The sequence below is a fragment of the Cnephaeus nilssonii genome (assembly GCF_951640355.1).
Source record: "Cnephaeus nilssonii genome assembly, chromosome: 14".
Taxonomy (NCBI): domain Eukaryota; kingdom Metazoa; phylum Chordata; class Mammalia; order Chiroptera; family Vespertilionidae; genus Cnephaeus; species Cnephaeus nilssonii.
The window spans coordinates 71,540,954-71,567,685 of NC_137085.1; the positions used below are offsets into that span (position 1 = coordinate 71,540,954).

A 26,732-nucleotide genomic window follows, 5' to 3' on the forward strand; every position below is an offset into this window, starting at 1 on the left:
TTTCAAATAAAATACAAGACATATTTTATTAATAGATTCAGTTCTATTCACTAGACTTTTTATATGAGGTAAACTCAGGTTAATATTTCAGTATTTTTGTCATTTTAAAATACATAGATATTTAGCCTAGCCTAACTGTTTGAATTTTAAAACCACCACATTCTAAGAGAATCATCTAAGGTTTTTCTGCCACTGGCTTCTCCACTTTTACAGGGAGAAGAGCAACTGGCCCTTTATCATTAATATATTTATGATTATTATTGAAAAGCTTCATCATAAATTCTTCATTTTAGTTACATTTATTATTTATGTTTTAACAACTTTGAGATTTTAAAGCCCATTACTACCCAAGGCATTTTCTTTTGGCAATTTTGTAGCAGAGATAACTTATTGACTTTTAGTGGCTTTAATGTTAAAGTATTATTTTATTTTATAAAAACAGGAGTGCCTCCAAGATTTGGGAGGCAACTTTGGAATGTGGTACATTATTATTCAAAAATTACCATTATTATGGAAACATTAATCCTACTGCCTAAATAGAGTCTGTGTATTTTTCTTGTATCATTTTGCCATCTTTTAAAGAAAAAACAGTCTTGGGTTTATTTTGTAGCATCCATGAAAAGATTGGGGCTCCCAAGAGCCAACCAAAATTAGGCGGGGTGCCTTTCTCTTAAGCTAGCCTTTCCCTTCACGGGTACAGAAATTCCAGATGTATCCCCAAATTCTGACAAATGTCTTATTTGTCTAAATTTCAAATAATGGGCTGGGAAATAAAAGCATGGCAAAAATGAGAATCAGAGTGGGCATCCATTTTACAGGATTATCGAAAGACCTAGTAATTTTCTAATTACTTCCCTTTGTCTAGGGAATTTTCTTAAAACCTGTATTATTGGCCACGTGTACCAGTCATATTCTCTCTCTCTCCATCCCCACATTTTGTTTTCTCTGGGGAAATCCAGTAATGGCCTGGTCATCTACTGTTTCTTTTCTATTCAAAATTAAAGGCATGCTTAATAGACTAACAATAAACAACAAAGATAGATAAAACAATAATTAATAGATAAGTGCCCAATAATTTCCTTTTTAATATCTAGGACATAAAAGAGGTTGAATCTGCGTTGATTGAATTGGGAGGTGGAATGCTCGTGCCTTTCCCTTGAGCGCCACCTTGTGTCCTTTTTGGTTGCCTACATTTTTTAAAATGTTTTGTTTTTCCACAAAATCTAATTTGTTTATAAGCTTTTTGCACATAATTTAGCTGATTCTGCACATCACTGCTTATTATTTGATTTGGGAAATGTGGGTTAGCTACCTGTATAATAGGAAAAGCAAGTCTCTCCTCCACCATCATGTCCTTTAATCCTTCTCAGATAGCTCTTTGCACAGGTGATTCCATTAACAGCGAATTAAATGTTCCAGGATTAGGACATGGAGGTGGAGGGGCCATGAAGGCCATTCCTCCAATAATTCTTTTTGCTCCTCTTTAGGAGTGGAGGGTGCAAAGGGAGGAGGTTTATCCTCTTTTGTCTCTCTAAAAGGCTCTAGCAACTACAATACAGTGTTCCACAAGGAGAAACAATTTGGAGGCAAAAGTTTCCCTTGCTGCTTTTTTCAAGTTCTGACCCACTCCTTCCCAACATTCAACATCTAATGTACCCTCTTCAGGAAACCAAGGATTATATTCCATAATAATATGCAAAAACTGTAAGAGAATACCTTCTGACACTTTAATTCCTTTATCCTTGAGCATGCAAGCCAAAAGTCTATAATAAAGATTCTCTTCTTTTGACGAATTCTGCCCCATTAGCCTGGCTAAAAAAGACGTTCCCACCCTACTTACAGGTTGCGATTTCTGTAGCTGGCTGTGGGCTTTGCACACAGTGAATTTCCCACTTATCCGGTGAATTCTTTTTCCCCACCTTCCCTGTGAAACTTTGTTTTTCTGCTCTAGGCAAATCTTCTTCTCTAGACATCCCTCATTGAGGCACCAGATGTGAGAAGCCACATCATGCATGGCTTAGGGTTCAGGATCTGGAGAAGGGCTGCAGGCAAATGATGAGATGAGACAAGAAATAATTTTGAAATTGGGGGCCAGGCGGAGAGCCCAACGCTTGGAAAAGGACTTGGCTGGTGCCCAAGCCCTGCCAACCTTTTATTCAATTTTGGATACACATATTGCCCTTAGTCAGGCAATTCTGGTAGCAGACAGACTATTTTAAAGGTCAGTAAATATTAGTAAAGATTTACTTTGAGACTATTTGGTCAGAAAATTGCTTGGGCCACCATTGTCCCAACTAAACAATCAGTGCATAGCTTTGGCCCTTGCCAGAGCTCAAGGTTCACCAGCATTCTGGGCTGCTTGTTTACACTTTTCTGATAGTGAAGACAATGGGTAGCTTCCAACAACAAAAGACCCTAAATAGCCAAAGAAATCCTGAGAAAAAAGAACAAAGCTGAAGGTATTACACTGCCTGACTTCAAATTATACTACAGAGCTATGATAATCAAAACAGCATGGTACTGACAGAGATAAAGACACACAGATCAATGGAACAGAACAGAGAGCCCAACTGTGAAACCACATGTACATGGACAAAGAAGCCAGAAATGCACAATGGTGCTGGGAAAACTGGAAAGCTTCATGCAAACTAATGAAACTGGATTACAGTTTGTCTCCACGTACAAACAATTCAAAATAGATCAAAGACCTACTAGTAAATATAAGACCCAAAACAGTAAGTTACATAAAAGAAAATACAGGTACCAAACTTATGGGCCTGGGTTATAGAGAACATTTTATGAAGTTGATCCCAAAGGCAAGGAAAGTTAAAGGCAAAAATAAATGAATGGGACTATATCAAACTAAAATGCTTCCACACAGCAAAAGAAACTGACAATAAAACAAATAGGCAACCAACCAGATGGGAGATGATATTTGCACACAGTAGCTTTGACAAATGTTTAATTTCCAAAATATATAAAGAACTCGTAAAACTCAACACCAAACAAACAACCCAATCAAAAAGTGGGCAGAGGACAGAAAATACACCTCTCCCAAGAAGACTTACGAACAGCCAATAGACATATGAAAAGATGTTCAACCTCACTGGCAATTAGGGAAATGCAAATCAAAATTACAATGAGATACCACCTTACATCTGTTAGAGTGGCCATTAGCAATAACACAAGCAATAACAAGTGTTGGAGAGGTTGTGGGGAAAAAAGGGAACCCTCATTCACTGCTGGTGGGAATGCAGACTGGTACAACCACTATGGAAAGCAGTCTGGTGAGTCTTCAAAAAATTAAGAATAGAGCTACCATATGATCCAGAAATCTCATTTCTGGATACATACCTGAAAAACTTGAAAGCATGTATTCGCAAAGATATATGCAACCTTATGTTCATTGCAGCATTATTCACAATGGCTAAGATCAAAACAACCAAAGTGTCCCTCGATAAGAGGGCTGGATAAAGAAGATGTGGTACATATACAGAATGGAATACTACTCAGCTATACGAAGGTATAAAATATCGCCATTTGCAACAACATGGATGGACCTTGAGGACATTATGCTAAGTGAACTAAGTCAGTAAGAAAAAGCTAAGAAAACATGATTTCACTCATATGTGGGATATAAAACTGAAACTCATGAACATAAACAACAGTGCGGTAGTTGCTAGAAGGAAGAGGGTGGGGATAAAAGGAGGTCCTAACATAAGATGACAGGAGAAGATTTGACTCTGGGCGGTGGGCACACAGTGTAATATACAGATCTTGTAACAGAGAAACCCACCTGAAATCTCTATGTTCATGTTGACCAATATCACCCCAATCAATTTAAAATATATATATTATTTCCCAACTCTATGGTCATCTGTATTATATTTTTAATAGGATTCACTTAATGCAAATTATATTAACTTTTTTTTACCATTTATATATGACCAGACAAAATGGGTATCAAAATTTAAAGAAAATCAGATCCCCTTTATTTAAAATAATTATATAAACATTTTTCTGAAAATAAAGTAATTTTTAATTTATAGATAAAAGATTCCCTACACGATATTTAGGATATATTACAAATTTGAATCTAAAATAAATTTTTATTTAAAATAGGTCTTGGCTCAAGAAACCAAGATGGCGGCATTGGTAAACACCTAAACTGCTGCCTCGCACAACAATTTCAAAACTACAACTAAAAGACAAAACAAACATCATCCAGAACCACAGGAATGCTGGCTGAGTGGAAATTATACAACTAGAAGGAAAGAGGAAAGCACATGGAGAATCAGAGGAGCTGCAAAAGGGTGAGGTACAGAGACACGCGCGCGGGTGGCTGAGTACCTGGCTGGGTTTCTCTAGCAGAAAGGAGACAAAAGCTCCCGACTGCGCTGAACCCCAGTTCTGAATGCACTGAACCCCAGTTCTGGGTGAGACCCTGGGGACCCAGGCTTATACGGGGGGAATCTGGACTGTCAGGCAGAAACTCGGGGGAGCCGCGAAAGGCAGATGTCTGGAGGCGCGCGCGCAAGTGACTGCTGAGCGCGCTGCTGGCTTTCTCTAGCGGGTGGGAAACAGAAGCTCCCCACTGCGCTGAACTCCAGTTCCGGGCGATAATCTGGGAATCCAGGTTCATTGGGGGAGAAATGCGACTGTCTGACAGCGGGCTAAACTCGAGGGCAGTTTACTCTTAGAGGTGCTTGCAGCGATTACCGAGGGACACTGAGACCCAGGGGCCTCATAGGGCAGGGCTGACGGGAAGCCAAGACTGTCTGCTCAGCCCTGAGACTCCGCCCCATCCAAGCTGAGCACAGAGGCTTTTGCAATTTTGCAAGTCTTGTCTCATAAGGCTGTCTCCATCACAGAAGTTCTCCCGGTGTAGACACACCTGATCCTCACAGCCAATTGGCCTGAAGGTCAATTCCTCCCAATGATACCAACAACAATCAAGACTTAACTACAACAAGGCTGTACACACAGTCCACAAAGGGGTGCACCAGGAGTGTCCACCTCAGGTAATTGGGGAGGCCGAGCCACTGGGCCATATAGGACACCTAGCACACAAAGCTACCCTACCAACTCAGGGAAGCAGCAAAAATGCGGAGACAAAGAAACAGATCACAAACGAAAGAAATGGAGGGAAAAAATGACCTGATAAAGAGTTCAAAACCACGGTTATAAGGTTTTTCAAGAATTTCCTAGAAAAGCCTGATAAATTTAGCGAAACCCTCGAGGATATGAAAAAGGACCAACTAGAAATTAAATTAAAAATATTATACAGAGACCCAACAGCAGACTAGAGGAACGCAAGAATCAAGTCAAAGATTTGAAATACAAAGAAGCAAAAAACACTCAACCAGGAAAGAAAAAAGAAAAAAGAATCTAAAAATATGAAGATAGTATAAGGAGCCTCTAGGACAGTGATGGCGAACCTATGACATGCGTGTCATCACTGAAACGCGTAGCCATTTCTGATGACACAGTGCCGCTGAGGCGGCCGCATGCCAAGGATGAAACATTTGCTGCTCCTGAGGATGAAACATTTGCGAAATAATGTTTTTTCCTCAAAGTGACACACTACCCAAGTTATGCTCAGTTTTTTGGCGAAGTTTGACACACCAAGCTCAAAAGGTTGCCCATCACTGCTCTAGGACAACTTCAAGTGTACCAACATCAGAATAATGGGGGTGCCAGAAGAAGAGAACTTATTTGAAGAAATAATGACTGAAAACTTCCCCCACTTGGTGAAAGAAATAGACTTACAAGTCCAGGAAGCACACAGAACCCCCCAAAAAAGGAATCCCAAGAGGACCACACCAAGACACATCATAATTAAAATGCCAAGAGCAAAAGACAAAGAGAGAATATTAAAAGCAGCAAGAGAAAAACAGTTAATTACCTACAAGGGAGCATCCATACGACTGTCAGCTGATTTCTCAACAGAAACTATGCAGGCCAGACGGGAGTGGCAAGAAATATTCAAAGTGATGAATAGCAAGAACCTACAACCAAGATTACTCTACCCAGCAAAGTTATCATTCAGAACTGAAGGTCAGATAAAGAGCTTCACAGAGAAGAAAAAGCTAAAGGAGTTCATCACCACTAAACCAGTATTATATGAAATGCTGAAAGGTATCCTTTAAGAAGAGGAAGAAGAAGAAAAAGGTAAAGATAAAAATTATGAACAACAAATACATATCTATCAACAAGTGAATCTAAAAATCTAGTGAATAAAAAATCTGATGAACAGAATAAACTGGTGAATATAATAGAATCAAGGGCATAGAAAGGGAGTGGACTGACAATACTCAGCGGGAAAGGGGTGTGGGGTGTGCGGGAAGAGACTGGACAAAAATCGTACACCTATGGATAAGGACAGTGCGGCGGGGAGAGGTAAGGGCAGAGGGTGGGAACCGGGTGGAGGGGGAGCTATGTGGGGGGAAGAGGAACAATTGTAATGATCTGAACAATAAAGATTTATTAAATTAAAAAAATAAAATAGGTCTCACACGGATTTCAATAAATCAGGCACTGTAGAATACGATGTGGAGGGAGGCGATTATATGGTAACTTCTTTTTTTGTTTTTTTAATCCTCACCCCAGGATATATTTATTGGAGAGAAAGGGGGGGTGGAGAGAGAGAGAGAGAGAGAGAGAGAGAGAGAGAGAGAGAGAGAAACATTGCTATGAGAGATGTGAGTGAGAAACATCAATCAGTCGCCTCCCTATGCACCCTGACCAGGGATGGAACCCCCAATCTCCGTATGTGCCCTGACCAGGAATTGAACCCACAACCTTTTGTGTAATGGAGGATGCTCCAACACATTAAGTCACCTGGCCAGGGCTGTGGTAGATAAAATCTTAATATTCCAAAGGGTACAGATAATTTCCAAAGCTACTGTCTGTAATGTTAACCCTAGGAATGAGTCCCCTTGATAGGTTACCATATTATTTTCAGTATCATACACTTCATAAAGATCTCCCACAAAAGGACATTTCAGGAAGTGTCCCGGATATATAGCTACACTTTCTGTGGTGCTCACACCAAGGGCAGACCCAGATCTGGATGCCCAGGGGCTTCATAGCTGTGGCCACATCTCTGAGTTCAGGCAGATTGTCTTTAGGATTGTGCCCCTGGCCCCGTGGATTGTTGCATTTCCCAAATCAGTGGAAATGTATTCCTTTCTCAGGTCTGCCTGAGCCCCCTCAGGCATTGCCTGGCTGTGTCCACAAGCTGCAGTGACCACAGGAGCCACTGGACCAGGGCTACCCAGCCACGTCACCCCCCAGACATGCAAGTGGTGCTGATGGATCTTCCAGAAAGCTGTAAAATAAGAGGACGTTTTAGAATCTGTTAACATCTTTTGTAGAAAATGTAGATAACACAGCTCTCTGGTCCTAAGTGTTCTTTGCCTGTGACCTGGCCCCTGGATCTGGGGAAATGCAGCTTATCGGAGAACTTCTCCCCCTCACTCACTGGAGCTATGACATCTGCGCTCCTCCTTCCTTCTGTGAGTCCAGAAGCTGGAATTGACACCATCTGCTCCCTGGGATTTCACAGGCTCTACCGTCTGTTCTCAATGACCACTCCACTCAGCCCTCTCTCGGTTCAGGTTCCACTCAAATGGCCAGAGGAGGGTCACTGCCCCTTTCAGTGCCACCTCAGCTTTATCCTAGTGACTCCACATTCCTCCTGACAGTGCCAATGACTTTCTCGTGCTGAACGTGGCCTCTGGACTCCACCTACTAGCTCTGTTACTTAGACAAGTCATTTGTTGCCTAGATTTACCAATTTTATGAAATTGTATTTTATAAAATGTTATTGTGTTATAAAATTGGTAAATCTATGAATTTTGGCTGTTATTTGTTAAATACTGGAATTTATCTAAAATATTTGCCAATTTTTCTCTCTTTTATACATATACTAGGGGCCCAGTGCACAAATTCGTGCACCTTGAAAAGAATTGTGAGCCGCTGGGCTGTGGTAGGCACAGAAGCAGGTCTCGGCCCATCCTCCACACCCACACCCGGCCCCTGCCGCCATCGTCCCCGTCCCCCTGTCTGCCAGCAGCCCCGCTCCTGCTGCCACTGCTCCCACACACTGATGGCACCAGCCCTACTTACACCCACTGATGGTGTGAAGCAATTGGGGCTGGCACCAGCAGCAGGTGCGAGTAGCGGCTGCTGTCCCCATCACCCCTCAGGAGCAGAGGGAGGAGAAGAAGCCCTTGGGCAATCAGGGCCAGCAGCCACCGCTCACACCTGCTGATGGCGCCAAGTGATCAGGACCAGCGCCGGGCACTGGCAGCGGGTGCAAGCGGTGGCTCCAGTGCCAGCTGCGTATGCGAGCGGGGCCGGCGCTGGCAGTGGGTGTGAGCAGCAGCTCCAGCGCTGGCGGCGTGTGTGAGCGGGGCTGGCACTGGCAGCAGGTGCGAGCACTGGGTGGGACTGCAGCACGCGGGAGCAAAGAATTTTCAGTAACCACCAGAGGCTTGCCCCAATGACAGCAACTGTTGCCCCACCTTGGTCTGGCACCCCCACTCACCTGCTCCACCATCCCACCACAGACAAAGCCTATCATGTTCCACACACACACCCTGGAGGTCAGCACATGTCATAGCAACCGGTTGTTTGGTTGTTCCGGTTGTTCTGGTATTTGGTCTATTTGTATATTAGCCTTTTATTATATAGGACAAAAGAAAATACATTAAGAATTCAACTGTGGGGTTTTCTGCTTCCCTTTGCCTCTTCTGAGCATGTTTTAGCCTGCTGCTGTTGGTTTTTTATGTCCGTCATCTCACCATGCAGCATGACCCTCCAAAGAAGAAGCCGGAGAAGAAGACAGAAAAGCGGTTCTTTGACATCGTGTCCTTCGGGAAGGATCTGCTGGCTTGCGGGGTGGTGGCAGCTGTGTCCAACACTGCAGTGGCGCCCATGGAGCGGGTGAAGCTTCTGCTGCAGGTGCAGGCGTCGTCCAAGCAGATCTCCGCTCAGTACAAAGGCATGGTGGACTGTCTGGTGTGGATTCCCTGCGAGCAGGGTTTCTTCACTTATTGGCGTGGCAGTTTTGCAAATATTATTTGGTATTTTCCAACACAAGCTCTAAATTTTGCTTTTAAGGACAAATACAACTTTTCATGTCTAGAGTTAATAAAGAAAAATAGTTCTGGAGATGGTTTTTGGCAAACCTGGCTTCTGGCGGAGGAGCTGGGGCAACATCTTTATGTGTAGTATATCCACTAGATTTTGCTTGAACCCAAATAGGTGTTGATATTGGAAAAGAGCAGTGAGACTGAACGGCAGTATAAAGGAACTATAGACTGCTTTGTGAAGATATACCAACACGAGGGAGTCATTGCATTTTTTCGTGGTGCCTTCTCCAATATCCTTCGTGGTACAAGGGGCGCTTTAGTATTGGTATTATATGATAAAATTCAAGAATTCCTTAATATTGGTATTGGAGGTAGTTCATCAGGAGATTAAATTGAGGAATGCATACATTTACCTTGTTAAACATACAAATTATATAGCTGCCATTTCTATATATTTTGATAGTTGGTTATTACTATCAGTATTTCTTAAAGTGGTAATTCTATAATAAAGCATAAGCTTTTTCAAGCATTTAAATACTAAAAATCAGATAAATGAGGGTTTCCTTCCCACTAAGACTCAAACTCACTTTACTGAGACATTTTACTTATAATTAGTATACTTTTTAAAATATATTTTATTGATTTTTTACAGAGAGGAAGGGAGAGGGAGAGGGAGTTAGAAACATCGATGAGAGAGAAACATCGATCAGCTGCCTCCTGCACACCCCCTACTGGGGATGTGCCCGCAACCAAATTACATGCCCTTGACCATAATCGAACCTGGGACTCTTGAGTCTGCAGGCAGATGCTCTATCCACTGAGCCAAACTGGTCAGGGCTAGTATACGTTATTTTTATTCGTTAAAATCCTTTTCTTTTGTGATGAATAATGTTAAAATATAAGAAATTAAAGTTCTTTTAAATGCTGTTATTTTAATGTAATTATCTTCCTTTCTTTTAGAATCATATGACATATATTTCTTAAAAGCTTATTTATCAGAAGATGTCATTGTTATATCTTTGGGCATAAGTAAGCTTTCTTCTACAACATCTCTACTAAAATAGCTCAGTTTATTACTAAGTATAGTGTTTATGGTATTATATAGCTTTTAATAAACCCAGATTCTAGGTCTCATAAAAAAAAACCTAATAATGACATTAATGACGCTGTAAACCAGTAGTTGGGGGGAAAAAAAGATACAAAATTGCATATATCTGCTAACATTTTTCTTTAAATAAAATCTTGCTAATGTGAATATATCTTGGAACAGAACAAGTCCCCTCAAAAATTAGTTTGTGTATTTTGTATTAATAAAGGAAGTTTAAATGTTTAAAAAAAAGAATTCAACTGTGAAGATACCACAGTTGGAAATACTTTTTTAGTATTTTCACTGTTTATACTTATTTTTATATTGAATCTCTGTTACTTCACAGCAAACAAGAAAGCTTGTTTTTTTGGGGAAAACATCAGTCTTAAGGACTTACTAGATTAAAACTTGGCATATTATATCTGAGGGTCATCTTACTTTTTTGAAGATGTTTTTCATTAAAAAGCCACACAAGCTTAGGAACAGAAACAAAATGAGAATTAAAACCCAAATCATTACAATGAAGTTTGTCCAAACAGTTTGTGTGGAGATGACAGTTTCTAGGAACTTGAGAGAAACCAGCAGGGCAGTGTTCCCAGAACTGAGAATAGCCAGCCCCGTGCAGGCTTCTCCGGAGACACTTTCATGCTGAGAGGTGACCACGTTTCCCTGGGAGACCAGGGCGAAGACACAGAGTATTCACTCGCATTCAAGCACTTAGTTACCTGGGTGGTGAGCTGCCTGATATTTTGTGGGCCAACATTTCAGGGGACACTGGTGAAGGAGAAGTGTGGGAAGGATGCATTCTTTTCTGAGTGACTTTGCAACCATGAAAATTTATCCAACGAGATGCTAGAAAACATCTTTCCTACTAACTTCCTAGTAGGGAAAGCAGCCAATAGTATATTTTGGGACAAAGATATGTACTTGGGAGAATTTTTCACAAAGAGCAGTGATGGGAGAAAAATGATGCATCTGGACCTGGCTAGTAATATTCTTTCACCACTTTGTGTGGTCTCCCCAGGCTTGTGTGGCTGTTGCCATCCTGGTGTCCAAGCTGTGGCCCTCACTGCCTGGCCCAGGGCAACCCAGCAAGCGGCTTGTCTGGAGGCAGGCACTCCCTTCCACTCCTGCTCCTGGCAGTCCAGATGGACACACGTGTGCAGCCGAGAGGTGCCTATCAACTAGCTTCACTTCACAGGACACAACTCCCACACTCCACAGTAATGCCCATCACTGCCTTTTATACTATCAAGGTAGAAGTCATCAATGTTAAAATCATCCTCCTGGAATAACAAAGCACATGACCCGCCGCCCTCCACCCAGAGTGGTCATATTGGTTTACTAGGGCTGCCATAACAAAATACCACAGACTGAGGGGCTTAAACAACTGAGATCTATTTTCCCATCGTTCTGGAGGCTTGGTCCAGATCAAGGTGCCAGCAAGTTTGGTTTCTTTGAAGCCTCTGTCCTTTGCTTGCAGGTGGCCACCTTCTCACCGTGCCCTCACATGGATGCCCCTCAGTCTGTGCACGTCTGTCTCCTAATCTCCTCCTCCTATAGGAACACCAGTCATATTGGATTAGAGCCTACCCATATGACCTCATTTTACCCTAATTACCTCTTTCACGGCCCTGCTTCCAAATACAGTCACATTCTGAGATCCTGGGAGTTAGGACTTCAACATATGGAATCTGGGAGGGGACACAACTCAGCCATGGCAGTGGTCTAGCTTAGTTTTATAGTGAAGTGAGTCTGTTAAAGAGACCTGACTAGAGGACACAGTGACCTAAGAGCTAAGCAATGGCAGCGGGTAATATGCATCACATTCAGAAGCAAAGCCCTTGAGATTTGGTAAGGCGCAGAGGTTGCTACTTAGAGATGCAACCCATAGACGCATGGATTTTAAAATCCCCTCCTCCAATCGGAGCCCCTGATCTTCCAGATCACAGTTCCACGCTCAACCATTGAGCCACGCTGGCTGATCAATGATTCTTGAACTTGTAGAGACTTGTTTTGTGTCCTAACATGTGACCCATGTGCACTTGAGAAGAATGTATATTCTGCACCTTTGGGGTGAAATGTTCTATAAATGTCAATTAAATCCACCTGATCCAGTGTGTTATTTAGAGTCATTGTTGCCTTGTTAGTTTTTTGTCTGGAAGATCTATCCAGTGAAGTCAGCAGAGTATTAAAGTGCCCTATTATGACTGTATTGCTATTGATCTCTCCCTTAAAATCCTCCAGAAGTTTTGTATATATTTAGGTGCTCCTATATTGGGTGCATATATGCCTATCAGGGTTATATCCTCTTGTTGGATCAATCCCCTTAGTATTATGTAGTGACTTTTATTATCTCTTGTGATGGCCTTCATTTTGAAGTCCATTTTGTCAGATATGAGTACTGCTACCCAGTTGTTGTTGTTTTTGGTTTGTTTGTTTTTGTTTCCATTTCCATCCCTTCACTCTCATCCTGTCTGAGTCTTTTGTTCTGAGGTGGGTCTCTTGAAGACAGCATATATTTGGGTCATGTTTTTGTATCCATTCAGCTACTCTATGTCTTTTGATTGGAGCATTTAATCCATTTACATTTAAGGTTATTATTGATAGGTACTTCTTTATTGCCATTTTAATTTTAAATTTATGCCTATGTTTCTCTATATATATTTCTTCTTCTCATTACAGCAGTCCCTTTAGCATTTCTTGCAGTGCCGTCTTAGTAGTGATAAACTCCGTTAGCCTTTTTTTTTTCTGGGAAACTCTTTATTTCACCATTTATTTTGAATGATAGCCTTGCTGTATAGTCATCTTGGTTTCAGATCCTTGCTTTTCATTACCTTGAATACTTCGTGCCATTCACCTCTGGTCTGTAGAGTTTCTGATGAGACATCAGGTGTCAACTTTATGGGAGCTCCTTTGTAGGTAACAAATTTCTTTTACTGCCTTTAAGATTTTCTCTTTGTCTTTAATTTTTGGTATTTTACTTATTATGTGTCTTGGCGTGGGCCTGTTTGGGTTCTTCTTGTTTGGGACTCTCTGTGCCTCCTGGACTTGTGTGACTTTTTTCTTTACCAGGTTAGAGAAGTTTTCTGCCATTATTTCTTCAAACACATTCTCAATCCCTTTCTCACTTTCTTCCCCTACTGGAACTCCTATGATGCAAATATTGTTATGTTTCATGTTGTCTCACAGCTCCCTTAAGCTTCCCTCCTGTTTTTTAATATTTTTTTTCTTTTTGGTTCTCGGATTGAATAATTTTTTCTACTCTATCTTCTAATTCACTGGTCTAATCCTCAGCTTCCCCTAATCTGCTGTGTATTTCTTCCAATCTGTTATTGGTGCTATATCATTCTTCATAGTTACTATATCTTTTCTCATGCTATTGAGCATCCTTGCCATCATTACTCTATGTCTGATAAATTTCTTATCTCCACATCTATGTATTAGGTAGATCTGCTATGACTCCCAATCTCTAGTGCAGGAAAGTATCAGGTTCTATTTCATTACTAGCCCAGAGAACCCCATTTGGTGCTATCAGCAATCCATAGCTTGTGGTTCCCTCTGCTGGGGCTGGATGCCTGGATGGTAAAGGTCTGCCTGAGAAAGATGTCTTTTGTATTATGAGGGAATGATTCAGCACAGGAAACTGGCTGTCTGCCTTCTGAGCTTTAACCCCAGAATCCCCAACCCTGGCTTCTGCTCACACAGCTCTAGTCCATTCTGCTCTACCTCTGTCAGGGCCCAAGGTGAGTGACTGCACACAAGATTTTATGTATTGGCCCTTTAAGAAAGTGCCTGCATTTCCAGCCATCTCTTTCTGGCAGAGAGCAACCCTGCTGCTTTTCACAGCCAGATGTTATGTGGGCTCCTTTCTCAGTTTTGGTGCTCTGGGCTGGGGACCCCAGCTTGGGGTTTAGATCCCAGAGTTCTCAGTGGCAACCCCCCACAGCTGAGATATTCCTTCAGACCGTCAGCTGCTGTATGTTGGAGCCCCGCCAGCCCTTTCATGCCTCCACCCTTCCTAGCCCCAGGCCCTGAATTAGATAAGAAAAAGATTCTATGCAGTCTCCACTTTCCATCCTTGGTCATTAGGGTCCACTGCAGCTGGTCTTCAGTTGATTATTACCAGTCTCTATGTGGTCTCCACTTTCAGTCCTTGGGTATCAGGGTTCTCTCCTGTGAGTTTTCCATTGATTATTCAGGAAGTTTTTCTATATTTTAGTTGCAATTCCAGTTTGTTCCTGGGACCATGTCCCTGCAGCATCCACTTACTACGCTGCCATTTTTAATCTATCTTCAATTGATTATTCAGGATGGTTTTTCTGTTTTAGTTGTAATTCCAGTTTGGTCCTGGGAGCACCTCAGTGTGACTTCCACTTGATCTGCTGCCATTTTGGAAACTCTGAAGCATTTATTTTTTATTAATAAATTTGTGTGCGTTGGAAATATCACAAACATTATTGAGCTGGGGAATATAATAAACATTTTGCCTTTATAGGTAATATACAAGAGTACAACATCTTTTAAAAAGTCTCATGGTCAGGAGCTCTGGAGGGAGGCTCTTGTGGGAGGGGAGAGCCACGGGAGGGTTGTGCGGCCCAGCAGGAAGAAGCGGAGGGAAGGGCGGGCTTGGCTGGGTACCTGGGCTCGGAGATGGCGAGGGGGCTCGCTTTCCACGGGCCTAGTCCAAGGGCATCAGGCTGTTGCTCCCCAGCCAGAGTGCTCCTCGGCCTGCCCCAAAGCGTCCTCCACACCGCGCTGCTGCCAAAAGGCGGGGCTTCCCTCGCAGGGCACCCCACTCCGCTCACGAGCCCCCATTCCTGGGCCACCATGGATCTGAGCGGAGGGCGGGAAGGGCCTCCTGAGAGCGGTCAGCGCCAAAGCGGTTCTGCCTCCGGTTTCCACAGGGTTTCCACAGTGGCAACAAGGATCCCCCGAGGTGTTGCTGCCAACTTGTCACATTGAGCATGCGGCTTAGAGACCACATCTGGGAAATACTTCCATGGGGCGTCCCCCTAAGACTCCTGATTAAGTGCTAAAGCCACGTGTTGCTGAGCGTGGAGGGACCCTTCCGGCGCCGGAAGCGGGACGGCTAGGGGAAGTTGGTGTCTCTGCGCACGGGGCTCCACCTTGTCCAAGGCCAAGGTTTCCTTTACGATCACGCTGACATCCCACCCGTAGCCTTGTACTCAGTGTTCCTGAAATCACACCGTTCACAGCAGTCTTTGAGTCTGTAGCAGGAGAATTTAAAATTCCTGCAGCCACAGTGCAATTACTACCAATGATGGAAAAGGAATAAATCCTGCACAGACTGCTGGAAATGTTTTTCTAAAGCATGGTTCAGAACTGCAAATTATTCCTAGAGATCGTGTTGGAAATTGTTAATATCCTCTTCTTGAAGATAGAATTACCTTTCAAAATAAATATTGGTATTGCTATTGTTAAACTGAAACCAGGCATTTAAAATACTATGAAAACATCAACTAGCTGATGAAATAATGAAAGACGACTCTCCGTCCCTTCTTGTTATTTCTAGTCTTCATGTGAAGAGAGAATGCTCCGGCTGGAGGGTATCATTTTTACAGATCTTGGTCTTTCATTGCTATGCCACCGCACGCACAGCTATTCACTTGGGGTAACTGGATAATCCAACTGTGTGTTATTACTGAAGGATGCTGCTGATAATTCTTTCTGAGGACATTTGGAAGGTTAAATATATTGAATCTCTCTATTTGTCTTTAAAACTTTAAGAGGATTATGTGTCATACATTGCAGGTTACTTGACAGGATCTGACTTGCAGATTCAAAAATAGTTGAATTCTTAATGATATACTATTTATGATAAAGGATACAGACATTAATTAATACTTAACAGTCTTAACTTTTTACATTTAGGTTTTTTTTTTTAAGTTTAAAGCTTCATGTGATCACATACTATTTAATTTAATATCAGCCAAACATTTAATTTTTAAAATCTATTCCCTATGTGCAAAATTGATATCCCTCACCAAAGAGTTTTATCTATGTTCTTGCAGAATCCGATGCTTGTGATGGTTAAAAAATAAAGTAGAAGCACCCTTACTTGGGGGGTGGGGGGAGCTGAAAAATGTCTCACATATTTCTCCAGCCTAAAGGAACAGTTTTCCATCCTTTCGTTGCCCAGGACAGTTCACAGGTAGTGTGACGGCAAATTCTCACCATATATTTCCTCTTATTCACCTAAGAGGATCTGAGATTGATCAAATGGCCATTCTCAAATCTAAAGATGTACGACACCCCAAGGTATTTATTGTTTTTAGTCTTCTTTATTCTCTTTTTAAAGTAAAATTATTTGCATTTTTCTTTTTATAAACTTTTGCAACGTTTTGGAGATAAATGTTATTAGCACTAGATAGTGATCATTTTTCACATCTTCATCAAATAAAATAGAGTGACACTTATTTTATTCAAGTGTTGGTGTGTTGACAAGACAAGGCACAAAGTTTTCTAGATAATCGTTGTTGTGGGGTGCTGGTGGTGACTAATTTAGAGAGAGGTAAAGTGAATATTTACTTAAATACTTTATCTCCAATCTTTTAAAAGAATATTGATTCCTATTACTGAACAATTTGCATAGTGCTATATACATAAAACTAGTTCTTGTAGATAAAATTACTATTGCATTTTCAATTAATTACTTTGGAATTGTTACAAGAGAACAATCTTCTCTTAATTGGCTGTAGATTTTAATATTGTACATGATTTATATTCCATGTATGGATGTTTCCAATTTTGTACAAAATCAATTATATTCATTAAACACCCAACCACTTAGACTCAAAGACAGTGGTTTACCCTTGTTCAGGCTGTCCAGTTCTTCTCCATAAGCCATCCCTGCATCAAAAACTATAGGAGCCCTTGAAATCCACAACTTTCCCTAGATACACAATCAAAACCTTTGTCCTTGCCCCACCGGCGTGGCTCAGTGGTTGAGCATCAACCTATGAACCAGAAGGTCACAGGTTGATCTCAGTCAGGGAACATGCCCAGGTTGCAGGCTCGATCCCCAGTGTGGGACTTGCAGGAAGCAGCCAATCAATGATTCTCTCTCATCATTGATGTTTCTATCCCCCTCTCCCTTCCTTTCTGAAATCAATAAAAATATATTATAAAAAAAAAGAAAAGAAAAAACTTCATCTTTATCTATATATATGAAGAGGTAATATGCAAATTTGTCTGGGATGCCTTTACAGTCACGACTGGCTCCAAGCCTTAACAGTCACCACCGGTGCGGCTTGGAGAAAGCCCCCACCCCAGCGGACACACACAGGGGTGGGGGCCTACTCCCAGCAGACACACACAGGGGGGCGTCTGCGCGTGAGCTGCAGAGGAAACACCTTTTCTGACCGCTCATTGGCTAAGCTCCCTGTACGCTGCCACTCGCAGTGTTCTTGGTAACTTGGGTAATAAGAATCCAAGAAGGTGATCTAGGGTTTTCCCACCTCACTCCTGGAGGAAAAAAATGAAGGTTTGCTGCTGGAGGGGCTAAGAAATGTCATATCCTGCCCTAGCCAGTTTGGCTCAGTGGATAGAGCCTCGGCCTGCCGACTGCAGGGTCCGGGTTTGTTTCTGATCTAGGGCATGTACCTAGGTTGCAGGCTCCTCCCTGGCCGGGGCCCAGGTCAGGGCTCATGCAGGAGGCAACCAATCGAAGTGTCCTGCTCACATTGATGTTTCTCTCTGTCTTTCCCTCTCTCTTCCACACTCTCTAAAAATCAATGGAAACATATCCTCAGGTGAGGATAAAAAAAAAAAAAAGAAATGTCATATCCTATGAAAGACACATCTTGAAAATGCCTAAAGAAAGTGGTGAAGGGACTGGAGTCCATGTTGATAAAAACATCTTGGCTGCTGCAGTGGCTGGCAGTGGCAGCAGCAGCGGGGTGATGGGGGCGGCACCTTCCCCTGATCATCAGGTCACCTCCCACAGAGGGAGGACAGACTGCAGCCTCAGCTGTCAGTAGGACATCCCCTGAGGGCTCCCGGATTGTAACAAGGGGCAGGCTGGGCTGAGGGACCCCCCCCACCCCAGTGCACGAATTTCGTGCACCAGTCCTCTAGTCCTTTTATAAGAGCCAGGTCTCTCAGAGAGAGGATGGACTGTGCCCTCCTCCCTGACTTTTTGGGGTTATAAGCCCCAGCATATGGGGTAATAACATGACTCTGTTCCCAAGAGCATTAAGCATGGTTTCATTATTCTAAAGCTTTCTGATAAACAAGTAATTAGTTCTATACTGTCTCAAAACTTAATGTCATGGTGGATATAGATACAAGTAAAGATGACATTCAAAATATTTAACCCACAGTATGAAATAAGCAATAACCAATAAAAGACAATGATATGGGGCTAGAGAGGGCTTCTAACAAAATTTAGCTACCTAGAGAGTGGGAAGGTTATAGATAGTTCCAGGTGAGTGGACAGACTGAACAGAACAGCAGGGAGCATTCAAGGCTCAGGAAAGAAACCCTTTAGCAACCAGTACAAAAGTGTTGTAATTTTCTACAACTTCACAATTAGTACAGCCTCACTTCTGTGTGCCAATTAAATATCAGACCTAATAATATAGACATTTCTCACTATTTAATTATTTGCTAAAGGTTTTTTAAAATATATTTTTATTGTGCCCTTGAGCATAATTGAACCCTGGACTCTTCAGTCCCCAGGCTGACGCTCTCTCCACTGAAACAAGCCAGTTAGAGCTATTTGCTAAAGGTTCTTATTGGGAATAGATACGGGTAATCTAATCATAAGTCTAATCACATTGATTTTTGAAAATCAAACCAACCTGGCATTCCTAGGATAAACACTACTTGTGTATGTACTAAGCCTTTTTAAATTGTGTTAATAATTTCTCCAGTTATACAGGGGTGGGAAAAAGTAGGTTTCCAATTGTTTGGGGGGGGGGAAGTAAGTGATACAATAATTAATAAATAGTAACACAAAAATAAACTGTATACTTATTTTTGTCCGCCCTGTATTCATGAGGCATACTGGTCTGCAGCATTCTTTTCTTTCATGTCTTTGGTTTTGGAATTTGGGTGATGCTGGCCTCATAAATTGGTAAGTAATATCCTCTCTTCCAAATTTCTTTTTAGTTAAATACTAGAGACCCAGTGCATGGATTCGTGCACCAGTGGTCCCTCAGCCTGGCCTGCGCTCTCTCCCAATCCAGGACCCCTCGGGGGATGTCAGATCGCTGGTTTCTGCTCGATCCCTGCAGGCTTGATCCAGACAGGAGTGAGCCCGATCCCCACAGGCCCGATCCAGACAGAAGGGAGCCCAACCCCTGCAGGCTTGATCCCCGCAAGCTCAATTCAGGTAGGAGGGAGCCTGATCCCTGCAGTCCTGATCCAGACAGGAGGGAGCCCGATCCTGTGCGTTCAGCATCTGTCCCCTGGTGGTCAGTGCATGTCATAGCGACTGGTCAACTGGTCGTTCAGTCACTTAGGCTTTTAAATATATAGATAACTAGAGGCCCGGTGCATGAAATTTGTGCACATAAGGGGGATGTCCCTCAGCCCGGCCTGTGCCCTCTCGCAATTCAAGACCCCTCGAGTAGGGTCCCTAGGCCTGGCTGGTGATCAGGGCCTATTGGGGCTTTCCTTCCCCCGGCTGCTGGCAGCTGGCCCCACCTCCACTGCTGCCACTGCTTGCCATCTGTGCAGCGCTGCCCCTGCCCCCACCACCAGACACCTCCCTCTGCGGGCAACAGGCATGGGGTGCCATCGCTTGGCTGGCCTAGACCTCCCTCTGTAGGGCGATCACTGGCTGGCTCCGCCCACCTGCCACAGAGCTGCCGGTTTGGTAGCCTGGGCTTCTCTCTTTTAGGCAATCGATGGCAGGGCTCTGCGATCGCCACGCAGAGGGTAGCCTGGGCCTCCCTCTTTGGGGTGATCGATCGCGGAGCCCCCCATCAATCACCCTGTAGAGGGTGGCCTGGGCATCCCTCTGGGGCGATGGTGGGCCCTCCAACCAATCACATCACACCCACCTTGGCTGGCCTGGCGCCAGTGCATGTCATAGTGTGATCATCTGAAAGATCGTTTTGTTCGGTTGTTTGGTCAATTTGCATATTATGCTTTTATTATTATAGATTAGCATTATTTCTTGTACAGTTCACCCATGAAGCCATCTACACCTAGAGTTTTCTTTGTGGATAGTGTTAAATTACATATTCAATTTCTTTAATACCGTATTTTCCGGCGTATAAGATGACTTTTTAACCCAGGAAAATCTTATATGCCCAGTCGTCTTATACGCCGGAAAATACGGTATTAAAGAAATTGAATATGTAATTTAACATTTGATAACTAAAATGGACAAATTCCTCAAAAGACAAAACTACATAATTTCACTCCATAAGACATAGCCAGAATAGCCCCATATTTCTACCGTACTTTCCTGCGTATAAGACGACTGGGCGTATAAGATTTTCCTAGGTTAAAAATTTGTCTCATACGCCGGAAAATACAGTACCTGACACTCAATTCATGAGAGAGACTTGGGCGAAAAGCCTATTTACTATTACCGTATTTTCCGGCGTATAAGACAACTTTTTAACCCAGGAAAATCTTATATGCCCAGTCGTCTTATACGCCGGTAGATATATGGGGCTATTCTGGCTATGTCTTATGGAGTGAAATTATGTAGTTTTGTCTTTTGAGGAATTTGTCCATTTTATCTTAGTTATCAAATCTGTTGGCATAATGTGTTTATAATTCTCATCTTTTAAATACCTATAAAATCTGTTACTTCTTATTCCTGATATGCTAGTTTTCATGTCCTCTTTTCTGATCAGCCTGAATAGATGTTTATAAATAATATGGAATTTCTCAAAGATTGTTTAATTAAATAGTTTTAACATATATTTTTATTGAATTCAGAGAGGAAGGGAGAGGGAGAGATAGAAACATCAATGATGAGAATCATTGATTTGCTACCTCCTGCACACCCCCTACTGGGGATCAAGCCCACAACCTGAGCATGTGCCCTTGACGGGAATGTAACCTGGGACCCTTCATTCCTCAGGCCAATGCTCTATCCACTAAGCCAAACTGGCTAGGGCTTTAATTAAATTTTTTTAAAAATATTTTTGCTTTTCTATTTTTTCATTTCCACACTGGTATTTTCTTTGTTGATATGATCCTACCTTAGTTTTATTTTTTTCCATTAAATGTATTGGGATGACATTGGTTCATAAAATTGTATAGGTTTCAAGTATACAATTCTATGATACATCATCTATATATTGCATTGTGTGCCCACTATCCAAAGTCAAATCTTCTTCCATCACCAAATATTTGACCCCCTTTATCCTTTACTACCTCCCACCCACTTTCCTCTGGTAGCCACCATACTGTTATCTGTGTCTATGAATTTTTGTTTTTCTTACCTGTTCATTTGCTTTCAGCTATTTGCAACATGGATGGATCTTGAGATTGTCATGTTAAGTGAAATAAGTCAGAAAAAGTCAAGAATCATATCATGTCACTCATATATGGGACACACTGAAATTTTTTTCCTTTATTCTGCATCTTTTTGGTTGTATTGCTCTTCTTTTTCTGGTTTTTAAGGTGGAAGCTGAGATCAGTTATTCAAAATCTTCTCTAATGTAATCATTTAGTGCAATAAATTTCTCTTTAAGTACTCAATGAGGGAGATTTCACTAATCTTGAAATAGTTCATTTTCATTCAGCTCAAAATGCTTTTGAATTGTTTGGCTCTATGAGTGATTTATAAGTGTTTTGCTTGGTTTTCAAGTTTGTGAAGAACTTCTAGAGATCTTTCTGTTACTGGCTTCTAATTTAACTCCATTGTTGTTGTATTGAAATATAACACATCCTATTAAGTTTGAGAGAAGTATCTCTTTCATTGTGACAACCAGCACATATATTTCTACTGTTTTTCTAGGTAGGTTATAAGCTCCATGTGGGCAGGTCATAATCCCAATACCTTGTATAATGTCTGTTATGTATGTATTTAATAATTGCTCATTATTATGAATATTCAAAGGTCCCACACTTCAAATACCATCACATTGGGGAGTAGGGCTTCAAAATATGGAGATTGGGGGGACACAAATATTCATTCTATAGGGTAGGGGATGAAAAAAGAATTCACATATAGGTCATCCCTACTTCACAATTTTCTTTTTCAATACCAGATCTGGAAGTCCCTATAATGAGGCTAAAATTAAGGTCTAACAGTTTAGAAACATCACCAAATGAGAAACTATGTCTATTACTTTGACTAATGGCAAGAATTCCAAAGGGATTGATGGGATGGATAATCTCCCTGTATCACCAAGTTGGGCTGACTGTACAAATGTTTTGTTGCCTTGTGGATAGGACAGCCATATTTCTCTGCACTTAACCAACTCAACCCTATATGGCTAGGAATGGCCCAAAGAGGAAGCCCTGGTCATTTTGCCTTGCTACCATCACTATTAGTGACTTCAAGGGGAAAGGTCAATTTTAAAATTAATGGTACATGGGAGCAATCCTGAGATTGTTGCTTAGTGGAGGGGAGCCAATAAATGGGTGTTACAAAAGCAAACATCTATACTAATAAAAGGATAATATGCTAATTAGACCAGACATCTTCCAGACGTCCTTCCAGACAAAGCCACGGTGGCGGGGGCTGAGGCAGAGGTGGTTAGGGGTAACCAGGCCAGCAGGAGAGGGCAGTTAGGGGCAACCAGGCAGGCAGGCCGAGTGGTTAGGGGCGATCAGGCAGGCAGGCGAGCGGTTAGGAGCTAGTGGTCCCAGATTGCGAGAGGGATGTCCGACTGCCAGTTTAGGCCCGATCCTAAACCGGCAGTTTGACATCCCCCGGGGGGTCCCAGATTGGAGGGTGCAGGCTGGGCTGAGGGACCGCTCCACCCCATGCACGAATTTTGTGCACCGGGCCTCTAGTTCTAAGATAATAGTGGTGCCTGAAGAGAGGCTTAGAACAAGTGAAAAATATGCTTAGCTTAGACTCAGATGCATCTTGGGACAAAAGACTGCCAAAATTTCCTCCACTTTTAACTAAATGAAGGAGCTATACAATGGCCAATCTAAGCACTTTCAGGATTGATCTATGTCCTCCTTTTTATTCTATAAACAGATCAGAACTAAGATGACTATATGGAACAATACCAATGTAGCTGTCTCTTATGGTTCTCATTCCATAGAACATTGTCCATGAAATAGAATAGGCTTAAAGAAGACTTACATTTGAATGACAGATTGATTAGAATTCTTATTATTCAACAGATGTATACCATAAAGTGCAGATAGCTATAGATCTGGGAGGCCCCCCAAAAAGAAAAGTGTAAAAATATAAGAATATGAGATAATTTGTATCATCATTATAGGGTGGTCTAAATTATACAACCCCACACTTGTTACTACAACTCTGAAATCTGTGTGTATTTTGATTGTCTATTTGATTACATGTTGTTGAAAGGCAAATGACTGTTGTCAAACTAAGAGTGATGGTTTTTTTGTAAAAGGCTTTGACAAAAAATCAGGGGGATTAAGTCCAGCACACTTGGAATAGGCCTGACCTAAAGTATCTATACATCACTATTCATTAGTCAAGGAATGAAATACTTTAGTGTTGCTTTGTAACCATGGATCCAAGAAGTTTGGGGACATGTTTGAACATCTTATCAATAGTGTTTATTGAAAACAGGGTAACTGATCATTTATACCCATTCTCATTAAGACCTTCAGAGTCTGCTTACCTAAAAATACGCCTACATATCTAGTACAATAGAAGAAACCTCAGCAGTAAATCAATTTTTGGCTTATAGGGTATTCTATGCATATGTTGGTTCTTACTAGATAATAAAATTATGTCTCTACAGTGGATAAAATTGGGAGCTTGTGCCTAACTTTTATCTAAACCCCTTGCTGTGAAGCAACCTTTGGCTATGATGCAATGCATTCTTTTTCCTTAATACATTAAAATTTGTAAGTATTGCAATTTTGTGCCTGAGTCTTCTTTGCAATTTAATTGTCACTGTTAGTGCACCTTGGAATGTGGCAGTTCTGTAGTTTTAGGCCTAGTGGCCACTTCTCAATGCATAACCTTTTTGTCTCTCATGAGTTATCTACCCAGAAGGCATGTATAATCTAGTTCTTTTTTCATGTTGTTTATTCAGTAGTCTCTTTTGTTCCTTCCCTCATTTTCTATGCTTTCAAAGTGTGCTTGTTGGTTTCTCCTTCTCTTGGATTCACAGTGCACTCTGGCCACCAATAATCTTCTCTGGTTTCCTGAGAAGTCACACAGTGAAGTCTTATTCCTGTTTATCACAATAGGCACGACTACATTCTACTTGTGCTGTTGGGTTATTATCTTTTATCAGAGGTACATGCCTATTTTGAAAGCATGTTATCAATAGAACTTTTTCACATGTACTTCAATCAATTTCTCTCCCAGAGGTGTTGTTTTTATAAGAGTTCCTATTAGATTTTCATCCACACTTGTATAATATGCACTGTTTGTGTGCAATAACATATGCCCATGTGTTCTTGCTTCACTAGTAATTCTTGGTCTCTATAGTCTTTCCCTGGTTTAACTATTAAGATATTATCTGCTCCTAATCTTTTATATAGCTACTAGAGGCCCAGTGCACGAAATTCATGCACTGATAGGGTCCCTAGCAGCTGCTGGCTGCCAGCCAGGTACTCCCTCCTCCCTTCCCCCAGCCAGCTCTGCCCCCTGGTCGAACTCCCAAATGAACTCCCAGTCGAGGGGACAATTTGCATACTACACTTTTATTATATAGGATCTCATTATGTCATCTGCCTATTGTTGATAGGCCCAAACTTAACTTTCTGTCTAATGATAACACACCCACCCCTGTTTTGTTTTTATTTAATCCTCATCCTACAATATTTTTTCCACTGATTTTTAGAGAGTGGGATGGAAGGAGAAGGGGGTAAGAGAGAGAAAAACAGAGAAACATTGATGTGAAAGAGACACATTGATTAGTTGCCTCCTGCATGCCTGGGCTGGGGATGGAGCCTACAGCCAAAGTATGTGCCACTGACCGGGAATCAAACCAGCAACCCTACGGTACACAGGCCAGCACTCTAACCACTGAGCAAACAGGCTAGAGCGACACCACTCTTTCTTTAAGTTGTGTTCGTACCATACAATTTATCAACGCTTTAAAAAGAAAAAACCCTATGCAGGCATTTGGCTGTGATACCCCAATCTTACTCTTAAGCCTGACTTATTTCTCCTATCATTTTGGATTTCTTAGTTATCATGGATTGTCATTCTTTGTATCTACTGTTATCTGGGTTAATATAATAACCTGTGGGTTGATTGGCTCAGATAACGCAGACAAACTTTCTTTCAGTCCTTTCATTACTCCAAGTCCAAACTCCAAAGATAAAGGTGATGTATAGAAGAGCTCAGCCGATGTGGTTCAGTAGTTGAGCCAGGAGGTCGCGATTTTGATTTCCAGTCAGGGCACATGCCCAGGTGTGGGCTCAATCCCCAGTGTGGTGTGTGCAGGAGGCAGCTGATCAATGGTTCTCTCTCTTCATTGATATTTTTATCTCTCCCTCTCCATTCCTCTCTGAAATCAATAAAATTTATTTTAAAAGATGTATAGAAGAGTTGAGCCCTAACCGGTTTGGCTCAGTGGATAGAGCGTCGGCCTGTGGACTGAAAGGTCCCAGGTTCGATTCCGGTCAAGGGCATCTACCTTGGTTGTGGGCACATCCCCAGTAGGAGGTGTACAGGAGGTAGCTGATTGATGTTTCTCTCTCATCAATGTTTCTAAATCTCTATACCTCTCCCTTCCTCTCTGTAAAAAATCAATAAAATATATTTAAAAAAAAAAAGAAGAATTGAGCATCACTTCCATGATGAGATGTGAAGATAAATAAAATCCTGAAGTTAAATCCTGGGGAACAAGAAAAGGGCAATGATTCATTCATATTCCAATAAACACTAAAACCAAAAAGTTGGATTGTGAACTAGATCAGCTTAAGACTATTTTTAAACTCCAGGTGTTCTAGTTTTTAACCTATATTTATTGTCTCCAATATTAAAATATGAAATATATAAAAAGGATTTTGATCTTATTTTATGTACAACTTGATAAACTATTTATTAAAGAAATTTTTATCAAGTAGCAAGCATGGTGCTATGCTTTTAAGTTGAGGGATACTACCTCAACCAGGTGATCAAGCTTAGCATTGTTAATGATCATTCACATTGACAGCATATGCTATTAATGAGAATGGCATTTTTTTTAACCTCTGCGATCTTCCTTCAAAGTATAAAATGGTAACACCAGTGCAAACATAAAAATATACTAGAAACCCAAATTGAGAGTCTACAAAATACTTAAGTACTCCCCAAAACTGTCAAGTTAATAAAAAACATGGAAGGTATGAGAAATTGTCAAAAACCAGTGGAAGCTAAGGAGACATGAAAATTAAGTGTATGTGGTAGTCTGAATGAAATTTCGGAATACAGCACTAGAGGAAAAAAACTAGTG

General features: G+C 41.6%; 1 protein-coding gene and 2 pseudogenes across 3 annotated transcripts in view; 2 read left to right on the plus strand and 1 right to left on the minus strand.

Annotated features, from left to right (window-relative positions):
- The window catches only part of LOC307111021 (zinc finger protein 658-like), a 67,010-nt gene that overhangs the window by 14,877 nt on the left and 25,401 nt on the right, over positions 1-26,732 (minus strand). The window lies entirely within an intron of this gene.
- LOC307111062 (ADP/ATP translocase 4-like) lies at positions 8,166-9,635 on the plus strand (annotated as a pseudogene). The gene has a single exon. The product of its transcript is annotated as an ADP/ATP translocase 4-like (transcript).
- Positions 11,412-15,570, plus strand: LOC307111097 (ubiquitin-fold modifier 1-like; annotated as a pseudogene). Its single transcript has 2 exons — positions 11,412-11,441; positions 15,325-15,570. The product of its transcript is annotated as a ubiquitin-fold modifier 1-like (transcript).